This window comes from Lissotriton helveticus, chromosome 6, assembly GCF_964261635.1.
Source record: "Lissotriton helveticus chromosome 6, aLisHel1.1, whole genome shotgun sequence".
Taxonomy (NCBI): domain Eukaryota; kingdom Metazoa; phylum Chordata; class Amphibia; order Caudata; family Salamandridae; genus Lissotriton; species Lissotriton helveticus.
The window spans coordinates 2,088,312,322-2,088,332,631 of NC_136067.1; the positions used below are offsets into that span (position 1 = coordinate 2,088,312,322).

At 49.2% G+C, this 20,310-nt stretch overlaps 1 long non-coding RNA gene across 3 annotated transcripts in view; it reads right to left on the minus strand.

Annotated features, from left to right (window-relative positions):
- LOC144762056 (uncharacterized) overlaps window positions 1-20,310 on the minus strand; it is a 100,114-nt gene that overhangs the window by 37,016 nt on the left and 42,788 nt on the right. Inside the window, exon 3 of one of the 3 annotated variants that reach the window (XR_013596031.1) lies at window positions 2,678-2,758. The exons of 1 other annotated variant lie outside the window; for it this stretch is intronic. This is a non-coding gene — a long non-coding RNA (uncharacterized LOC144762056). Of the gene's footprint in view, window positions 1-2,677; window positions 2,759-3,174; window positions 3,254-20,310 lie in introns of those variants that run through there. One more of the 3 variants, XR_013596030.1, reaches the window with a different exon arrangement.

The window sequence follows — 20,310 nt, forward strand, 5'->3', positions numbered from 1 at the left end:
AAGCCAATTCTTACACTGGGAAGGAAACAAGCTTCCGGGGACCGGTTTCTGGCATTACAGCCGTCTTCGGCCCGGCTTGCTTGAATCCTGATGGTGCAATGAGCAAGGGACTCACATCTGAGTATACCCTTCCACGCTTAGGGTGGACAAAATTATTTACAACAAGGGGTGGTGATGGACAGAGTCTCTGAATTAAGCAGAGTACTCTCACCCAGTCAAAAGATCAGGGCTAGATCCAACACCGTTTTTTAGCTCATTGCACCATCCCAGTTTCAGAACCTGGCTGTATGCAAATTAGTCTGTCCCTGGCCCAGTGCATCATGGGAACAGGGCAGACCAGACTACAAAAGCCAATTCTTACACTGGGAAGGAAACAAGCTTCCGGGGACCGGTTTCTGGCATTACAGCCGTCTTCGGCCCGGCTTGCTTGAATCCTGATGGTGCAATGAGCAAGGGACTCACATCTGAGTATACCCTTCCACGCTTAGGGTGGACAAAATTATTTACAACAAGGGGTGGTGATGGACAGAGTCTCTGAATTAAGCAGAGTACTCTCACCCAGTCAAAAGATCAGGGCTAGATCCAACACCGTTTTTTAGCTCATTGCACCATCCCAGTTTCAGAACCTGGCTGTATGCAAATTAGTCTGTCCCTGGCCCAGTGCATCATGGGAACAGGGCAGACCAGACTACAAAAGCCAATTCTTACACTGGGAAGGAAACAAGCTTCCGGGGACCGGTTTCTGGCATTACAGCCGTCTTCGGGAGATTTTAACATTCATTTAGATTCCATTAGCTCCTCGGACTCATTGGATCTTCAAGACCTTTTGGCCATAACGCACCTAACTCAGTGGGTTTCGAAACCAACGCACTCTCATGGACATGTGTTGGACTTGGTTTGCTCCAACTTTGCCTTGGTCCTCAATGATCCCCAGCCAGTTACCTGGTCCGACCATGCCGTCATTATTTTCGCCTGGCATGTGGCATTGCCACTCCACCATCTTCCCCCCCAGTCATGCCCCTTAGCACGAAAAATTAATATTCCTGGACTGGTGGAAGCTCTCACGCACTCCCAAATGGTCCGGACTATCAACCTAGAGAGCCAAGTGGATCTCTTTAACATCTGGGTCAGTCGGGGGGTTGAGTCCATTTCCAAACCGGCTCGGAATATTTCTCGACGCGTGTTACCTTCCCAACCTTGGTATACGCCAGCATTAAAAGAACAAAAAAGGTCCTGCAAAAAATTTGAGCGGCTCTGGAGGGTTGCATACTCCCCGCAAACTAAAGCAGACCTTCGTGCAGCCCAAAGAGAGTACTACACTGCAGTCAAGACTACGAAAGGTGCCTACTTTGCGGCTAGGATCTTAAAAGCGGATAATAACAACAAGGAAATCTTTGCTATTGTTCAAAGCTTTCTATCACCTATAGCGGAGCATAAAAGGATCCCGGTTTCTGCCGAATGGTGTGAGGAGCTTTCTTCCTTCTTTATCAATAAGATCAGGCTTATTGAAGAGGGATTAGCTTTGAGTAACGCTGCCTCACTCCCCTTGGAGCTGGCATCTAGTGCCCCTGCTAGTAGTTGCCTTGCCAAATTCACTATGGTAGATCAATTGGACATCCTAACACTTCTGAAATCTTTAAAATCAGGCTCCCCCTCGGACCCATGTCCAGCAAGAGTTCTGGCGGGAGTAGCAGACTGTGTAGGGTTTGAGGTCACTACTTTGATCAATTGGTCTTTACAATCGGCAGTGGTACCTAAGCAGTGGAAGCAAGCTAAACTCTTGCCTCTCCTGAAGAAACCCTCGGCAGACCCCGCTACAGCAGCCAACTACCGCCCCATCTCCTTGCTCCCGGCACTGGCGAAAGTCTGCGAAAAGGTTGTTTTCCGGCAGCTGAACGCCTTTGTAGAGGAGTCTGGTGCACTTCATCCAGCCCAGTCGGGCTTCAGGGCTTCCTTCAGCACTGAGACAGCCTTGGTGGAGGTGGTGGAAGCCATTAGGGAGTGCACGGACAAGGGTGGCAGAGCGGTGCTAATCTTATTGGACCTCTCTGCCGCCTTTGATACGGTTCCTCACCAACTCCTCCTGGCTCGCCTCTCTGAGATAGGCATCATGGGGGCTGTGTGGTCCTGGTTGGAGTCTTTTCTGGACTCCCGCTATCAGCAAGTCTGGATGCCCCCGTACTCTTCTTCGGCCAGGCTTGTTCAGACCGGGGTCCCACAGGGCTCTACATTGAGCCCGCTTCTTTTTAACATCTATATGACCCCGCTGATCTACCTGGCCGAGGAGCTGGGTGCAAAAATTATGGCCTACGCTGATGACACCCAGCTCCTGTTTACATGGGGCAACTCGACACTAGAAACAGAAGCAGCAAAAAATGCCTGGCAGCAGTCTTTACCTGGTTAGCTCATTCCAAACTCAAATGTAATGAGGGAAAATCAGAGATTTTACTATACGGTCAATTTCCAAGCCAATTCACTGAATCGGTTTGGCCTCCGGATTTTCCCCGTCCCCTCTCTGAAGGTGGCCCTGTTAAGAACCTGGGCATTTGGTTCAACGAAGATCTGAGGTTCGCAGAGCAGATCAAGCGTCTGACGGGTTAATTGCAAGCACAGGTGCACCATGAAATGAACAGGTTATCAATGAAAATTTTACAAATGTGAATGTCCAGAAAGTCCGTTTTGTTTAGATGATTTATTTTTCAATAAAGTGAGAATAGGACAGCCGATGCGTTTCGTCCCTGCCGGGACTTCTTCAGGGCTGTGTTTACAAAAGACAAAAGATATACACATACAATTAAAAGCTGGAACATTGCAACACCCAGCCGAGTATACAATAGTCCCATGCATTAAAAACAGTGAATCTACTTTTCCAAGACAAGTATCAAAACATAGCTGCGTTCCTGGAATTTAACCAGTGAATGATGCCCCAAGTTAACATTATATAAACTAAAGGGGGAAACATATATTATTTCAGTTTTATAAAATTATTTGAAACTCATCGTTGAAGGGTGAAAACATACAGTTTCAATAAATCATGCATTATTGTATGCAGTTTGTTGTGGAATGGGTACAAAACATCTCTTAATATGTGTTGGGGGGGTACACAATCTAGTAATTTGAGAACCTCCTGGTACCTAAAGACAAAAAGGCCCAAAATGAGGGAAGTGCACCTATCAAGAAATAAATCAATATCCAGGATAAGGTGTCGAATCAGTTGGGTTGCAGACAGCTCTGTCAATCTTTATTTTCAATACTGTAAGGATTAAAAAATGATAAATAAACAAAAGCGAAAGAAAGACCCATATGTGAGTGATGAAACAACAGGGGAAGGAACTAATTGTGCAGGTAAACTAAACTATCGCGGCAAAGGAATCATGTTCAGAGAGTCAGCATTGATGATCCAAAATAGAGACGAGACAATATACCACTTACACAATGGTGAGTATCCACGTGAATATTCATGAAGCAAATCGGTCACTAAGTCTCTTGTGTGCGCGGAGTCTTGGCACAGGTACTATGAAGGGGGATAAGCCAAAAACATGGTTATAATATATTGTTGTAATTAAACAGGACAGTCCGGTGTATAGGGTCCTTTTTAGGGAATATACTTAGATAATCGGTGACTCGGGCACAACTGTCTAATTTAAACTATCTTAGAAAAACTAGGCATTGGCAAAGCCAAAGTGCAGAGAATTGTAAACCCTGCTTACCTATAGATACGCTATCAACGTTAATCAGAGGAAATGGTTTAAACTCCAATTATCTCATCAGAATAAATATATGGTGCACCAACAATACGATGTGCACTAGATCTGAATAAATAAAGAGAGAAAAAAAAAAGAAGACAACAATAGTTATTGCACCTCATGATGTATAATAAGAGTTAGGAGAAGAAAGGTAACAACAAATGTAAAAAGAATATACCTATGGATGGCCAAAAGCCCCTTACAGCCGATATTCTGACATCAAAAGCAAATATCCATGATTCTTCCTCCTTAGTTCTAAAAGTCAAAGACATAATAATTCAAGACAATCCAGTTTCTCGAGTCCTTTCAAGAAGTTTTAATCTTAAGATAGTAAGTTGCTCATGCACACTTGTCTAATATAGACTGAGTAAGAAGAGATAAGCAAGGGCGAAGTGACAAAGCTAAAAATGCACAAAAATATAGACCCTGCTTACCTATAAGAACACTATCAGCGTTTATCAGAAGGATGTTTAAATATCCAATTATTTCATCCGATAAATATGTAGTGCACCAACAAAGCGTTGTACATTAAAATCTAGATGAACGAAAAAAAAGAAAAGGGAAGACTACAATCATTATTGCAAGTCATGTTTGTGTAGTAAGGCTTAAAAGAGAAACAATAATTAATAGAGTATACCTATAGATGGCCAAGAGCCCCTTACAGCGGATATCCTGACTTCAAATGAAAGTATTCATATTTCTTCCTCCTTAGTTCTGAAAATCAAAAAAACATCCAAGAGAAGAAGCGATGTGGTCATAGATTTGTACATACTGTGAACATAAAAATATAAAAATATAAACCCAATAAACAAAGTGAGTCCATGTATTGCTTGTTGGTCTTAAGACATGGGGAACTATGATGACTATCCTCAATCCAAGAGGTTAAGCCTGATGGCAAAAGTCATGGCCCTACAATTCCTATAACTAAGGAAGAGAGTTGAAAAAAACGAAACCCCAAGCAAAATAAAGAGATAAACCCTAAGGGGACAAGCTATAGCAGACCTTACAGGAGATACGTTTTTTTTATGAAAATATGAATTTAAAAAATATGTGTTTAACAAAAAAGGGGGGGAAAAGATAAAAGAAGAGACCCAAAAGCACTCACCTCGAAGAAGATGGAAAAAGCGGGAGATAACCGCCCACACGAACCGTCCCCTCAGTATGTATAACGCCTGATGGTAACCGGCCATGGCTAGACCCGTATATATGCCTCTCTCAATTGAAAGATGAAATTCACCTGAGCGGCGGTAAACGCGAGCAGGCTGTAAGATGTCGGCAAATTGCGACCGCCATCTTGTAAGAGTAAGAGAATAATGGTGTAGTAATGTTAATAATACTGAAGACCTGTTTGAGGAGAGCAAGGGATCGAAATTACTCGATTTCATCAATAAAATTGACGGCTAATAAATGTTTCTATGTCGTGACAAATGCGTGGTGGCCTGATCCATTATAGTATAGGAAGGTATATTCAAGTTAGTACATTTAGCCGCCATGTTAGAACAGTCAAGAACGTCTGATCGCGGGCGGCCATCTTGAAACGGTGTGCATGCAATAACGTGCATCTTGGAATCACTAGATTAGACTATGGTATTAGCCAAAACTGTATATATAAAGAATGAAGCAATATAAGAAGGATTATACTGCGAAAAAATTGCCGATTAGTACAACGTACCAATATGTATGTGAGCGCAGTTAAGCGTGCGTCAGCGTGAAAAAACGTCGCGGCCATACTGGAAAGGTCATGATCTATCTACTATGGGGCGGCCATCTTAGAGCAGCATGAATGCTAGGTCCATGCGTCTAAGAGCCACTACTTTAAAATATGCTAGTAACTGGAACCGTCCATTAAACCGAGACGACATAAATCTGTCTGTACAAATATATAAATTATCCTACAAGACATTGCCGAATTATACAGAGTGCCAGAATGCGTGTGAGCGCAGCAAAACTTGTGTAAAAGTCAGAAAACATGGCGGCCATGAAGGTAAGGTCGTAATCCATCTACTACGCGGCGGCCATCTTAAAGCAGTATATGGGCATATATTGTATAAATAAAGTAAGAAGGGTCCTCAATAGCACGAGTATCATTCAGAGTCAGGTCTGGAGGAAACTAAAGCGGTCTATACGGTAGTAAATAAGATATACTCACGAAAGGAATATATAATATAGGGAGGCAAAAGCTATAAAGCGAATCTGCAAAATAAAGGGTGTGTGCCAAAATACTTTAGAGGAAAACATAATATAAATGTGCAACAAAGAGAGACAGAACGGAATAGCAAACCAACTGGACACAGCTCATTGAATAGCTAAATTGTGGGGGTACAGGAGGGAAGAACAGGGTTATATCAAAACATAATCTCATTAAGAAAGACATAATATACATAGTCATCTATCCATTGTGTATAATGCATCTGTATTGTATAAACAGGGTGTTGGCATTGTGTCCCATTCTGGTAATAGTTCGCAACACAGAAAGTCAAACAATGGAACACAATGAAAACAGGCGAGAGAAAACATGTCAGAACATTGCAGTCCTAGGAGTAATCATTGTAATCAAACAATCAATATAGAATGTCAATACTGAAGGCATTTCTAAATCGGACATCTGGTTCAATTATGCCAAAAAATGGTGTAATTCATCGTCAAAATTATGGCCAAATTCCAGTGTCCTCAAGCGTCTGACGGGTGCCTGCTTCGGGACCCTCAGATCTTTGAGTAGATGTTTCCCTCTTTTACCCCAGCCAGCTAAAGAAACGGTCGCTAGAGCCCTCATACTGTCCCGCCTGGATTATGCTAACGCTTTGTATCTGGGTTCCCCCTCCTTTCTGGTAAACAAATTGCAGCTTATCCAGAATGCGGCTGCGAGACTCTTGTTGGGTATCTCTAGACGAAATAGCATAAGATCGCATTTAGCCAATCTTCACTGGCTGCCGGTGGCCCAAAGAGTTCAATTCAAGGCCCTGGTACTCACGCATCGAGCCCTTCATGATACTGGCCCTGCCTATCTCAGGAAAAGAGTGACTTTTCATGTCCCAAGTCGCCACCTTAGGTCGGCCTCCCAACGCCGGATGGTAGTCCCCCGCTTCCGGCGAACCAGATTGGGCGGTCAATCCTTTTCGGTTAAAGCCGCTTCCCTCTGGAATTCCCTCCCATTTACTCTCAGGGACACCAGAGACCTTGGCTGCTTTAAGAAGCTTCTTAAGACTCATCTTTTTAATGTAGCCTATTAAAGTTGTTATGTTCTGCTGTTCAGCTCTCGACTTCTCTGTGGTTATGCTTCGCGCCGGGATACTTACGAGTAACTGTGCGCGCAATAAATATCCATATAACATAACATAACAACATTGCAATTTTTAGGGAATCACAATTAGAGAATTGCAAAATGCAATGACGTAGGATTTGCTAAAAATTTTGCGAATCCAACATATTCCTTATTTGCAAATCACAAATTGAGATTCGTAAATAAGGAATTTCTTCCCATTCATTCCTGTGGGCTAGGAGCCCCATAGGAATGAATGGGAAGACATTCTCAATGTGCGATTCGCAATGAGAGAATCGCAAATTGAGAATGCAATTTCAAGGGTGACAGGCTGTCAAAAGGACAACCTGTTGCACCCCTGAAATATGTGTGTGCGCACATGTGGCGCACATACATACCATAAGGGCATGTAGGTGTGGCACTTTGAAAAAAGCAAATTTCTTATTCCAAATTCACACAACATAGGTGCTTTCGCAATTTGTGATTCCTTAAATGTAATTGCAAAATAGAGAATCGCAAATTTTGCGATTCTCTAATTTGCTATGCCCTTTTGGGATCGTACATCCCAAAAGGCCTTTTTCCCGTTCGCAAACGGGCCTAATCTGAGAATCGGCCCGTTTGCGAATGGGAAAAGGGCTTGATACAATAGCCCCTAAGTATGTTTTGGTATCTGTATAAATAAGTGAGGTGGTGTTTGTATAACTGTATAGGTGAGTAAATGGGAGTGTGATTGATTGTTTGCATGAATGCCTAAGTGTGTGAGTAATTCAATGGGTGAGTGGCGGTGTGTGAGTGTCTGTATGGGTGTATGAGTGCATATGATGGTCACATACTTTTGGCATGCCCTAGGTACCACCATTTGAGATCTAGGCAGATAGCTCCTATCTGCAAACAGCTAGGTACCCGCTGTCACAGTGATGTATTGCATGTCTTAAAATATGACTCCAGCATGGTAATTCTCTGTGACGTTGCAAAATTTCTAGGTAAAATGTGGACTAGTAGATGACACGCATTGACCATGTAACTGACGTAATCCTTTTGTATTTTAATATTTCTTAAATGATTTTATATAAGTAGCTATCGATTAATTTTGTTTTGTACTAAACATGGAATAGTACTGCATGATGGGTCATGCCGTTAACTCTTACAGCATAGACTTTTGCTGCTACACTTCCTGGTCTTGATTATAATTGTTTTTATTGCTCTTATTATTGTCTTAGATAGTTTGAACCAAACCAGATTTTGGATCTTTGTAATCAGTCTTCAGATCCTTTTGCACTTTAGGCACAGGCACTTTTAAAGTCCTTATTCGTCAATTGGGGGTCAGGCAGACTTTACTAACTCTAGGCTCCTGCTTTTGTATGATGGTTATTAATACATTATATCGAATGCACATGCACCTAGGAACAATACTAGTCAAGTGATAGTGGGGAAAGGGGGCGATAAAGCGGAAAAGCAGTGGGCGGATGGCTCTGTATTTAGATCACAGCAGGCAGCCTAGCCAATAGAGCATCTTGTGAATGAGTGATGCCACCCAACCTCCAGGATGTGGGCTGAATGGCTGTGTACAATGCATCCGGGATGGGATAAGAGAGCAATGAGTCTGCACAAGGAGATCCCGAAGATAACTAATGTATACTGTATCTGATTCTGATTTTGGAACAGGGGGGTGGTGATGGACAGAGTTTCTGAATGATGCAGAATACTCTTACCAAGTCAAGAGATCATGGTTTTAATCCATCACCATTTTTTAGCTCACTGCACCATCCCAGCTCAGAATCTGGCTATATGCAAATTAGTTTGTTCCTGTCCCAGTGCATGATGGGAACAGGGCAAACCAAACTACCAAGCCAATTCTTATACTGGGAAGGAAACAAGCTTCTGGGGACCGGTTTCTGGCATCACAGCCTTCTTCGGCCCGGCTTGCTTGAATCCTGATGGTTGCAATGAGGAAGGGACTCACTGTATCTGATTCTGCAATAAAAAATGTAAAAAAATAAATAAATCGAATGCACATGCACTTTTGTGGACCCTTTCTCTCCCTCAGAGCTTTAGGAATTCTTCACTCCAAGGACAATCCACGTTATTACGGACTGTTTTTAAAAAAAAATTGATTGTTTACTATGCCTGTACTGTCAGTCAGCCAGTCAGTGAAATCACTTTATTCAATTAAATAAAATCATAAAAGTACAGTACACGATATACAATATAATAAAATCATATGATCAATAAGATGTATGGGCGATGTTAAAAGAAGAATTAATACAACAGGATCAATTATAAAATACATCAATACTTTAAAACTCATTTAAGAGAAATTTCATAGAAAAATAAAACACACATTTTCGTGTAATGTTTAGCATTGGATACCTTTTTTTCCTAAGACAAACCGCTACAACTAGAAAACTGGCAATATTAAAAATGTCCATGTATCATTTAGCAGTTGGAGATAGAGTAATGCCAGTCTAACCTGTAAAAAGGCCTTTCCCCTCAATAGAGAAACTAAAAATCTCCTGAGAATTTCATTGTAATAGTCACAGAACATTATCAAGTGCAGTGTATCCTGTGATGAGAAATTATCACAGGGACATGGACCTATGTCCTCTGGTTTACACCAGCCCTGCAGATTACCCAGCGAGTCGTGAATTAGATTAAAGTGAAACCTGATTAAAAGCCAGTGATGGAAAGGCTTAGTAACTAATCTCAGGTATGGCTCAATTAGTGGGGTAGTTTTTAACAAGAAAAGAGCCCTGACTGAACTTCCACAGATAAGAGTGAATTCCAGGCCTCCTCTTTGATCACATTTTTCCACATAGGTCTTATACTGTTTCCTTAGCAGGCCTACCTGCTCCTTATCTCGAGGTATATTTTTCATGGCTTGAGCCAGATTGCGATGGGCCCGTGAGCAGTTGTTGTCAAACCACCTTTCACCCTTAGTTTGTCTGGGTTTGGATGTCCTATTCAGATCAGAGGCTCCCTAACCACAAATGCCTTCAAAGGCTCTAAGGACCTCATCCCCTGGAGTGCTATTATCAAAAAATATTGCAATGTTATCTTTGGCCTTTTCATAGAGATTCGATAAAAAAAGTTCCAGAGTTTCCTTGGCCCATTTAAGCCTCCTCCCCTGATCGGTTGTTACCACGGAACTAACTCCCACTTTCTCACCCGTTTTTCCCAAAAGTCCACAATCTTTATCTAGCACTAGAATTACTGGATTGTGGTCACTGAAAGGCGACCTCCTGGCATTGTAAAACACTACCAGAGCTAACATGGTGGGGGGAGGGGGGATTAATATGTAGTCAATAACGGTGTCCCTCTCCCTAGCTTTAAAAGTGGGGATCCGATCAATTGAATCATTAAAACTAGGTTAAAAAGATCTACATCAGCCAGAAGGTCCTCCAAGGCTTCTTCCTGTTGTGTGTGCTCAAAGTGGGGTGTCGCAGAATGAGCTGGCCCTAAATGTTCATCAACATAACAGTTCAATTCACAAATATGAATGTTAAAATTGCCCATAAGTACAATGTGGTAAAAATGTGTTTGCTTCAGCCTACATCCTTCCAGGAAACATTTCACGTAACATAAATGTTGATGTATAAAATTACTTTCCACAGAGTTATAAAAATTAACAACAGAGTTATAAAAATTAACAAATAATACTTTGGGGGAGTTAAGGGTTAACAGTTCTACTATCAAGCAATTATGGGAACCCGCCTCCAGCCTCCTAAGGGACCCTTTCAGATTTAGCGAAAAAAGCATTAGAAGGACCCCCTTAGCTCTGCCTGCTGGAGCAGAGCATGTGGGGGAACAATACGATTTATACCAATCCAGCCAAATGATCCGCCTAATGCCACATCTCCTGAAGACTGATTATGTTGTGTTGTTTTAAGAAACCCAGCCAGCTTGAATCATCTTTTATTTCTAAGGCCTGCTGTATTCCAGCTGATGATCTTGCATTTAGGGGCTGTGTCTACATCTGTAACCTGGCCATTTTAGCTGTCTCCGTTGGAGCTCTCATGGGACGCCTCCAGTCAGTCATTCACATCTACCTGGGACAGTGGGAGAAATCTATTTCTTAAAACTAAACCATCTCCTTCATACGCGGTCAGCAAGGATAATGACTATGGGACTGTTACCTATCTCCAGCTCGGCCTATCAGAATGGGTCGTTAGTTCTTCATTTCGAGAAAGACAATCTCCTGATATTACATCATTGGGCATGCCTCACTAAGGGATCTTAGAGGTCTACCAAATACTTTTATTCCTATTATTGGTGGGTTAAAGAAACCCAGGGGCATAGCCCTGATGCCCCCCTCCCCATCAAAGAACTGTCCCTTAACAACCGGCCGGCAATATCCTGTTTATCGAAATTAAAAATAATACAATCACCTTTAGGCTGTTTGGGGCAGTTTCCCACCCATCCCACACGTCTTACCATTATAATGTAAGATGAAACCTCGGAATTGCCTTTACACTGTTGGTCAAACCATATTTAGTTTTCTGTAGCAAAGCCCGGGTGGATTTATTGTCACGGTCTCCAAGTGGAGGTACAGCTAAAAGAACAGCTACCAGAGGAGTGGCTTCTGGGGGAAGATTAAGCCTACAGCTATTCGGTCTAGTGTTCCTCTCTTGTATACCTTGGTTCTGACCGTCCTGTTTGGAGCTCCTGCCCCCGCTTGGATCCCCTTGACTACTCCTGTCCTATTCAAGGGGGTGGGTTTTGTCCTATCCAGAGATTGCAATTGAGATTGAGTACCAGGACGTTTCTCACCCATATGAAACCTAGACTCACTTTGGACCTGGGGTATTGTAGACTCTGTTTGGACCTGGGCTTTGTAGTTAAATTAGGGGTATCTAATGAGAATTTCGAGTGCCTCCAAAAATAATCAATACCCACCACACAAGTATTCAATGAATCAATTATATCTTTAGCAATACTTGTAAGTATAGATTCTATCCGAGAGCTAAACATGTCCTCCACCAGTTTCCGTAATATTAGTTGAGTGTTCTTATCCACGACATCCTCATGTGTAGAATTGCTCTTTTTTGGACCTCTTTAACGTGTATTTACTGTTTTGGTGATCCTCTTTTTCCCCAGAGGCCCCATAATCGCCCCTTTTGTTGCCCTGTTCAAGTTTGTCAAATTTTCTTCGATCACACCATCAGTACCCCAAGACAGAGCAACATCATGTGTTGATTCTCCTCTCGCTACATCCAGACTTTTTATCAGCACGGTTGGCTCCAGGGTTACAGGTATTCTGGGGGAGACCTCATTTAAATATTCCCCTCCCCAGGATCTTGACTCATACCCAGTCCCAGTTCTTTTTCTGCATTAGCTATTTCCCTATTTAAGGCTCCTACCGCCGAAGTTAGATATGAAATAATAGACACAGACTTCCTAGGAAGTTTTGCTTTTAGCCCCACCTGCTCCTGGCTGCAGAGTTGCTTCCGCTTACCCATAGCTGTCGTTGAAAATATTGAAGTTAGCGGGGTGGCCCAGTTCAGCCTCTGCCTGTCTCTGAGGAGAGTCCTGCGAAGCGGGTGCCGCGAGTTGTTTTAAACGCTCCCTGGGTGCACAGCAGCAGCGTCGGCGCCTCCTGGCGCAAAGTCGGGGCCTTCTGGGGGTTGGAGTCCCCTTTCAGTGGCAGCGGTAGAGAGCAATTTGCGGTAAAGCAGCTCTAGCAAAGCGGGTGCTGTGAGTTGTTTTAAACGCCCCCTGGGTGCACAGCAGCAGCGCCGGCGCCTCCTGGTGCGAAGTCAGGGCCTTCTGGGTGTTGGAGTCCCCTTCCAATGGCAGCGGTAGAGTGCAATTTGCGGCGACTTACTGAGTTCATTCCACATATTTGTAGGTCACTTGGGCATGTTCCAGAACTCACACCTGCTGGTAGCCGTCACGGAATGAAGAAGTATTCAATGCGTGGGTTGTGATATACGAATCTGGTAGGTCTTGAACGCGTGTGCTAGGTGTTGCTGGGGAATTCTGTTGCTGCTGGGGTATTGTATGCATGTGATACTTTTATAGTCTCAACAACTGAAATAAAGTTATTGACGAGGCAGCATCTGTGAGGAACCTGCACAAATAACATGACTACATTTGTCCTTCACTGGGAACCAAACACCTAATTGTGGCGCCTGACTCTCAGAGAGTAGCGTTGCAGAGTAGTCTGAGGCTTCCTCAAGGGAGGTGGTGTGGGCTAGTAATCGCCATTTGTAGGTGCGCAGAAATAACACTCAATAATTGATTGTCCAGTCCGTACTTTGCTTTATAAAAGTAAGAGTACATTTATTAAACACACACACTACTCAATACTATGCACCAATTTACAAATATACATAAGCTATTGGAATTACTTTTTGACATTGCATAACATCTCCACCCCTCCCACAGGTGGGGTGGGGTCTAGTACCACCACTCCCATGTATGCACATCATCTTGCCCCCAATGCCATTAGTTGATGTTGGACCCGGCCTCGTGGCGTGGTCCGACCCCTCCCGCATGGCGGACCCTGGACGACATCGGCCCTCCACCGACCCGCTGTCGCCCCTCCGGACACTACCCTCAATGAACTCTCGACGAGAGCTGCCCCCCTGGCAACCCACGGCTCTCCCCCCTGGAAACCGGCGAACCTTGCTCGCCCCAACTCTGCAGGTCCGACTACCACGCCGGGCCACCATTTCAGGCCCGACTCCATCTTGGGCCCATCACGTCCCGAGCACGTGGCCTCGGCCCGACCCCGGCCGTGGCCCCAGCGAAGCCCCGACATCGTGGCACCAAGATCAACCCAGGTGGTAAAGTGGCCACTTGACGGATCCCGGAGGAGAAGAGTTTCGATGGCCCTCCAGCCGTCCCCGGACGCCTGGTATCGATCGCCCTCCGGCTTCCCTGGGCGCTGGCTCCACCCCCCTGCTGGGTGTCTGGACACCTTCATCCCGGCCCCTCTGACCCCCAGGCGCGAGGGTCCAGACATCAAAGGACTCCTGTCCTATATCCGGGCCAGCCCTGGATCAGGAGATCAGTTGTATCTGGGATCGAAGCCCTGCTGACCTCGTCGCGGTTGACCCTGCTAAGAACTCTGGAACTTGGAACCTCTGAGCCCTGCTGACGCTGTCGCGGCTCTACCAAGCTGAACCATCTTCGGAGGCCCTGCTGACGCTGTTGCGGCCTGACCACGCTGAACCATCCGCGAGCCCTGCTGACGCTGTCGCGGCTCTACCAAGCTGAACCATCTTCGGAGGCCCTGCTGACGCTGTCGCGGCCTGACCACGCTGAACCATCCGCCGAGCCCTGCTGACGCTGTCGCGGCTCTACCAAGCTGAACCATCTTCGAAGGCCCTGCTGACGCTGTCGCGGCCTGACCACGCTGAACCAGCCGCCGAGCCCTGCTGACGCTGTCGCGGCTCTACCAAGCTGAACCATCTTCGGAGGCCCTGCTGACGCTGTCGCGGCCTGACTACGCTGAACCATCCGTCGAGCCCTGCTGACGCTGTTGTGGTTCCCGGCACCCCCCAGCTCGAGGATTGAGAGCTGTGCGCAGGGTTTCCTAGTACCAGCTGGTACCAAGACTGTCCCGCTACCCCCTTCCCCGGACATTGAGACACTGTTGGGATCCCTCGATCCCCCTGTACATATTGCTGCGGAACCTTGCCTTTATTCTTTTATATAAAGACTCTTAAACCTACTCTTGTGTGGTGTCTCTCTGTGGTAGTGTGGTTGCTCGGCTGTTACGATCCTAGGAGAGGAGCCTCGCCAAGGAGGCCTCTCGACGGCACTCGGCCAATTCCATACGGAAAGGTGGGTTCCCGGGCGGCAGTCAGGTATCTTCTGCCTCCCCTGGGATCGCCTTTCTAACATTGGTGGCAGGCGACGGGATCTGAGCCGACGCATATCGTACAGCGAGCAACTCGCCCACTACTAACAGAGACCACAGCAACCATGAGCGATAAAGAAGCCGGAACGACCGCAGAGTTCCAGAAGGAACTATTGGAGGAGTACACCCATAAAGAACTCAAACAGTTCTGCAGAAACTTAGGTATCGCTACCACCGGACTAAGTACAAAAGAAGATATTAAAGAAGCGCTGCCAACCTGGGTGGAGGCCCGAGAGACCCCACCCCCGACCGGAGGTGAACCGGTCCCAGACGGGAACCCGGGGTCCTCAGCAGCCCCCGTAGAAGAACGAAACCCCGACAAAGATCCGGGCCTCTCCCACGAAGAGGCCCGAGAACGAGAGAGAAGCCGGCTCCACGAGTTGGAGCTCACCCGACTCTGGCTAGACGGAGAACTCCAGCTAGCGGAAAAGAAAATCGCACTTGAGCAACTACGGCTGCAAGGAGACCTGGAGGAAAGACGGAGACAGAGCGAACTAGAAGAAAAGAAACTTACGTTCGAGCACGAGCGTGGCCTCAAAGAGCTGGAGATCAAGGCCAAGAGCGAAGAAGCGGGCGACGTGGTGCTCCGAAACCCCCCCGCCTCCTGTCGACACGAAGGTCCACATTCCCAAGGATGTCATCAAAGAGTACTACAAAAATGACGACATCCAGCAGTGGTTTAAGGCCTACGAAGTAGCCATGGCCGCGCACCGCATACCTTGAAAAGATTGGGGTGCCGGCCTTTGGGGGAGATTTGTCAGCGAAGGAAGAGACACTCTGGACCTGGCCGACGACGTGATGTCCTCCTATGATCACCTGAAGGACGCTCTGCTCACCCGGTATGGACTCACCCCTGAGATGTACCGACAAAGATTCCGAGACTGTAAAAAGATCCCCGGTACCACCTGGGTGGAGTACGTGAACTTTTATAGCAGAGCACTAGAAGGGTGGATAAAGGGCAGCAAAGTAACCACCTACAAGCAGCTGTTCGACCTCATCGTATGGGAGCACCTCTCCAACAACTGCTTTGTCGAGCGCAGACAGCATCTACTCGACAGCAAGCTGACCGAGCCACGGAAACTCGCCGTCGAGGCCGATCGATGGGTGAGCACCCGGGTCCCCCGGACCCCGATAGGAGAATCCGGACGGAACACGCAAGGGCACCCCCGCCAGCGAGGCGGCGGAGGAGGCCAGAACCGGAGCCGAGACTTCCCGCCGGCGCCGCCCCGGAGTCTACCCCGGGGGTCGCCCCAGAACAACACTTCACCGTCCCTGACCCGGAGAGGGCCCCCCTCAGCACGACCAGGGCCCCGCCCGAACGTTACCTGCCACAGATGCCAGAGGCCAGGTCACTACGCCAGTGACCCCCAGTGCCCAATGAACCAGCGCACCGGCGTTCCCGGACCTCCGACCCGCCTGATCACTGCCGCAGCCCTGGGGGAAGGAGGCGAGGAAGAAGAAGAGGCCTACAACGAGGACCAGACCGAGTGGGAGCCAGCCGCCATGGCCCTAGCCTGTCTGGGCGAAAGAGACATGATTCCCCGGGCTCCACTCCCGAGCAACACCCAAAAGTACCGTCAGTGGGTCAACATTAATGGCCGACGAAGCGAAGCACTCCGTGACACTGGAGCCAGTGTGACAGCCGTCCGCTGCCACCTGGTGACCCCCGAACAGGTCCTACCGAATGTATTGTGCCCAGTGCGGGCCGCTGACAATTCCGAAACCCTGTGCCAGATGGCCCGCATCCCCTTCGAGTGGGGAGGGGTGTCGGGCCTGCTAAAGGTAACCGTCTGGGACGACGCCCCCGTGGACTGCCTCCTCGGAAACGATCTCGAGAGTTCTCCCTGGGCCCAAGTCGAGCGGAGAGAGCATCTGGGAATGCTGGGACTACCCGAGTGGGTTTGTGTGACAACCCGATCCATGGCAGCTCGGGCCCAGGCACCGGCGGAGGCCGCCCCGACTGAAGAACAGGAATGGCCCGCGCCAGCGCCACCCGCCATCGATGAAGAAACCGGCCTTGAGCCCGGGCCACCAGGGCCCAACCGTGAAGACCCCACCGAGCTCAGCGACATCCCGGAACAATTCCGGCAGGAACAAAAGACCTGTCCCTCCCTCGAGGGGACCCGGCAGCAAGCCGCGACCCAAGCCGCCGGGGACACATCGGGGTCCCACTGGGTCTACTGGGACCACGACCTCCTATACAGCGAACAGAAAATTGCTGAGCTGGGGGCCAGCCGAGTGTTGGTGGTCCCCCTACGATTCAGAGACTTCCTCTTAAACTTGGCACACAACGTACCCCTCGCCGGGCACCTGGGGCAGGACAAAACTTACAGCCGCCTGGTGACCCACTTTTTCTGGCCCAAGATGCGCAGCGATGTGAGCAACCACTGCAGGACCTGTCCAACCTGTCAAGCTAGCGGGAAGAGCGGGGGAAAAGCCAAGGCCCCGCTCAAACCCTTTCCCTTAGTGACCACCCCCTTCGAGCGAGTGGGGATCGATATCGTGGGGCCCTTGGACCCCCGCACCTCACAAGGACACCGCTTCATCCTCTTCCTGGTGGACCACGCCACCCACTACCCAGAAGCCATCCCTCTCCGGACCATAACGGCCCCCGTGGTGGGCCGAGCACTAATGGGACTCTTCTCCCGGGTAGGATTCCCCCGAGAGGTCGTGAGTGATCGGGGCACAAACTTTATATCAAAATATATGCGGTCCCTGTGGCAAGAATGCAGGGTCACATATAAGTTCGCCACCCCGTATCACCCTCAAGGGAATGGACTTGTGGAGAGGTTTAACCGAACACTCAAGGGGATGATCAAGGGCCTAGAAGAACCCCTCCGCCGCAAATGGGACGTCCTACTCCCATGCCTCCTGTTTGCCTATCGGGAGGTACCTCAGAAGTCCCTGGGGTTCAGCCCATTTGAACTATTATACGGACACCCTGTCCGAGGTCCCCTCAGCCTGGTCAAAGAAGGCTGGGAGACTACAGTCCGAGATGTTCCACCAGATGTCTACCGGTACCTCCTGACCCTCCGCAACCAGACTAGAAAGTTCCGGGAACTTGCAGAGGCCAATCTGGAGGCCAGTCAGGAAGAGATGAAACGCTTGTATGACCAGAACGCCTCGTCCATCGAGTTCGAGCTGGGCCAACAAGTCTGGGTCATGTCCCCGGTCGAACCCTGTGCCCTCCAGGACAAGTGGATGGGGCCCTTCAAAGTGGTGGAGCGCAAGAGCCCCGTCACCTATCTGGTAGACATGGAGACCCCCAGGAACCCCCTCCGGGTCCTGCACGCCAACCGGCTCAAGCCTCACTTTGCTCGCACGGAGCTGAGCCTGCTGCTAGCTACGGATGATGGGGCCGAAGACGACTCCGAGCCCCTGCCCGACTTCTTGAAGTACTCTGAGAAAGACGGCTCCGTCGAGGGAGTTCCCCTCTCCACCGCCCTGACCCCCGAACAGCGCCAGGACTGCCAAGAGCTGTTGGGGCAGTTTGCTGACCTGTTTTCGCTCACTCCTGGGGTCACCCAGTGGTGTGTCCACGATGTCGACACCGGGGACAGCCCGCCCGTACGACACAGGGCCCACCGAGTGCCCGACCGAGTCCGGGCCTGCATCCAGTCCGAAGTAGCCATGATGTTAGCCCTGGGAGTGGTCGAGCCTTCAGACAGTCCCTGGGCCAGTCCAGTTGTCCTAGTCCCTAAAACCGCCACCCCCGGCGCCCCTCCAGAGCTCCGGTTTTGTGTCGACTACCGGGGGCTGAACGCCGTCACCAGGACCGACGCCCATCCCATCCCCCTGGTCGATGAACCGATCGAGCGCCTGGGGGCCGCCCGGTACCTCAGCACCGTCGACCTCACGGCCGGATATTGGCAGATCGGCCTCACCCCTGGCGCCCAAGAACGATCTGCCTTCTCGACCCCTGATGGCCACTTCCAGTTTAAGGTGATGCCCTTCGGCATGAAAAACGCCCCTGCTACCTTCCAGAGACTAGTGAACAGAGTGCTGGCGGGGCTAGAAGAGTTCAGTGCCGCATATCTGGACGATATTGCGGTGTACAGCCTCCACTGGAATGAACACTTGAGACACCTCTGGGAGGTCCTGACGGCCCTCCAGCGGGCCGGACTCAGTGAAAGCAAGCAAGTGCCAGATAGGCCAAGGGTCCGTGACCTATCTGGGGCACCAGGTGGGGAGCGGCCAGGTGGCTCCCCTCCAACCCAAATTGACGCCATCGTGGCCTGGGAGCCCCCGGTCACCCAGACAGCCGTCCGAGCCTTCCTGGGACTCACTGGATATTACCGGCGCTTCATAAAGGACTACAGGAGCATTGTGGGGCCCCTCACGGAACTAACCTCCAAAAAACTCCCACAGAAGGTGCACTGGACCCCCGAGTGCCAAGCGGCCTTCGAGACTCTAAAGACGGACATGTGCACCGCCCCCGTGCTCCAGGCCCCCGACTACAGCCGAGCGTTTGTGGTTCAAACCGACGCCTCGGAGCACGGCATTGGGGCGGTCCTGTCACAAGTCAACCCCGAAGGGGGTTGACCAACCTGTGGCCTTCATCAGCCGGCGGCTGCTGGCTCAAGAACAACGATGGAGCACCATAGAAAGAGAAGCCTTCGCCGTCGTGTGGGCCCTAAAGAAACTCCGGCCCTACCTCTTCGGCACCCACTTCCGGGTCCAGACCGACCAACGGCCCCTGCGGTGGCTGATGCAGATGCGTGGCGAGAACCCGAAGCTGCTGCGATGGTCCATCTCCCTGCAAGGGATGGACTTCACTGTGGAACATCGCCCTGGCAACGACCACGCCAACGCTGACGGCCTGTCCCGCTTCTTCCGCCTCGACGAGGAGAATCCCCAAGAAGATGGGTGACTCTCCCCACCTTCAGCTGGAGGGGACGTGTGTTGGACCCGGCCTCGTGGCGTGGTCCGACCCCTCCCGCATGGCGGACCCTGGACGACATCGGCCCTCCACCGACCCGCTCTCGCCCCTCCGGACACTACCCTCAACGAACTCTCGACGAGAGCTGCCCCCCTGGCAACCCACGGCTCTCCCCCCTGGAAACCGGCGAACCTTGCTCGCCCCAACTCTGCAGGTCCGACTACCACGCCGGGCCACCATTTCAGGCCCGACTCCATCTTGGGCCCATCACGTCCCGAGCACGTGGCCTCGGCCCGACCCCGGCCGTGGCCCCAGCAAAGCCCCGACATTGTGGCACCAAGATCAACCCAGGTGGTAAAGTGGCCACTTGACGGATCCCGGAGGAGAAGAGTTTCGATGGCCCTCCAGCCGTCCCCGGACGCCTGGTATCGATCGCCCTCTGGCTTCCCTGGGTGCTGGCTCCACCCCCCTGCTGGGTGTCTGGACACCTTCATCCCGGTGCCTCTGACCCCCAGGCGCGAGGGTCCGGACATCAAAGGACTCCAGTCCTATATCTGGGCCA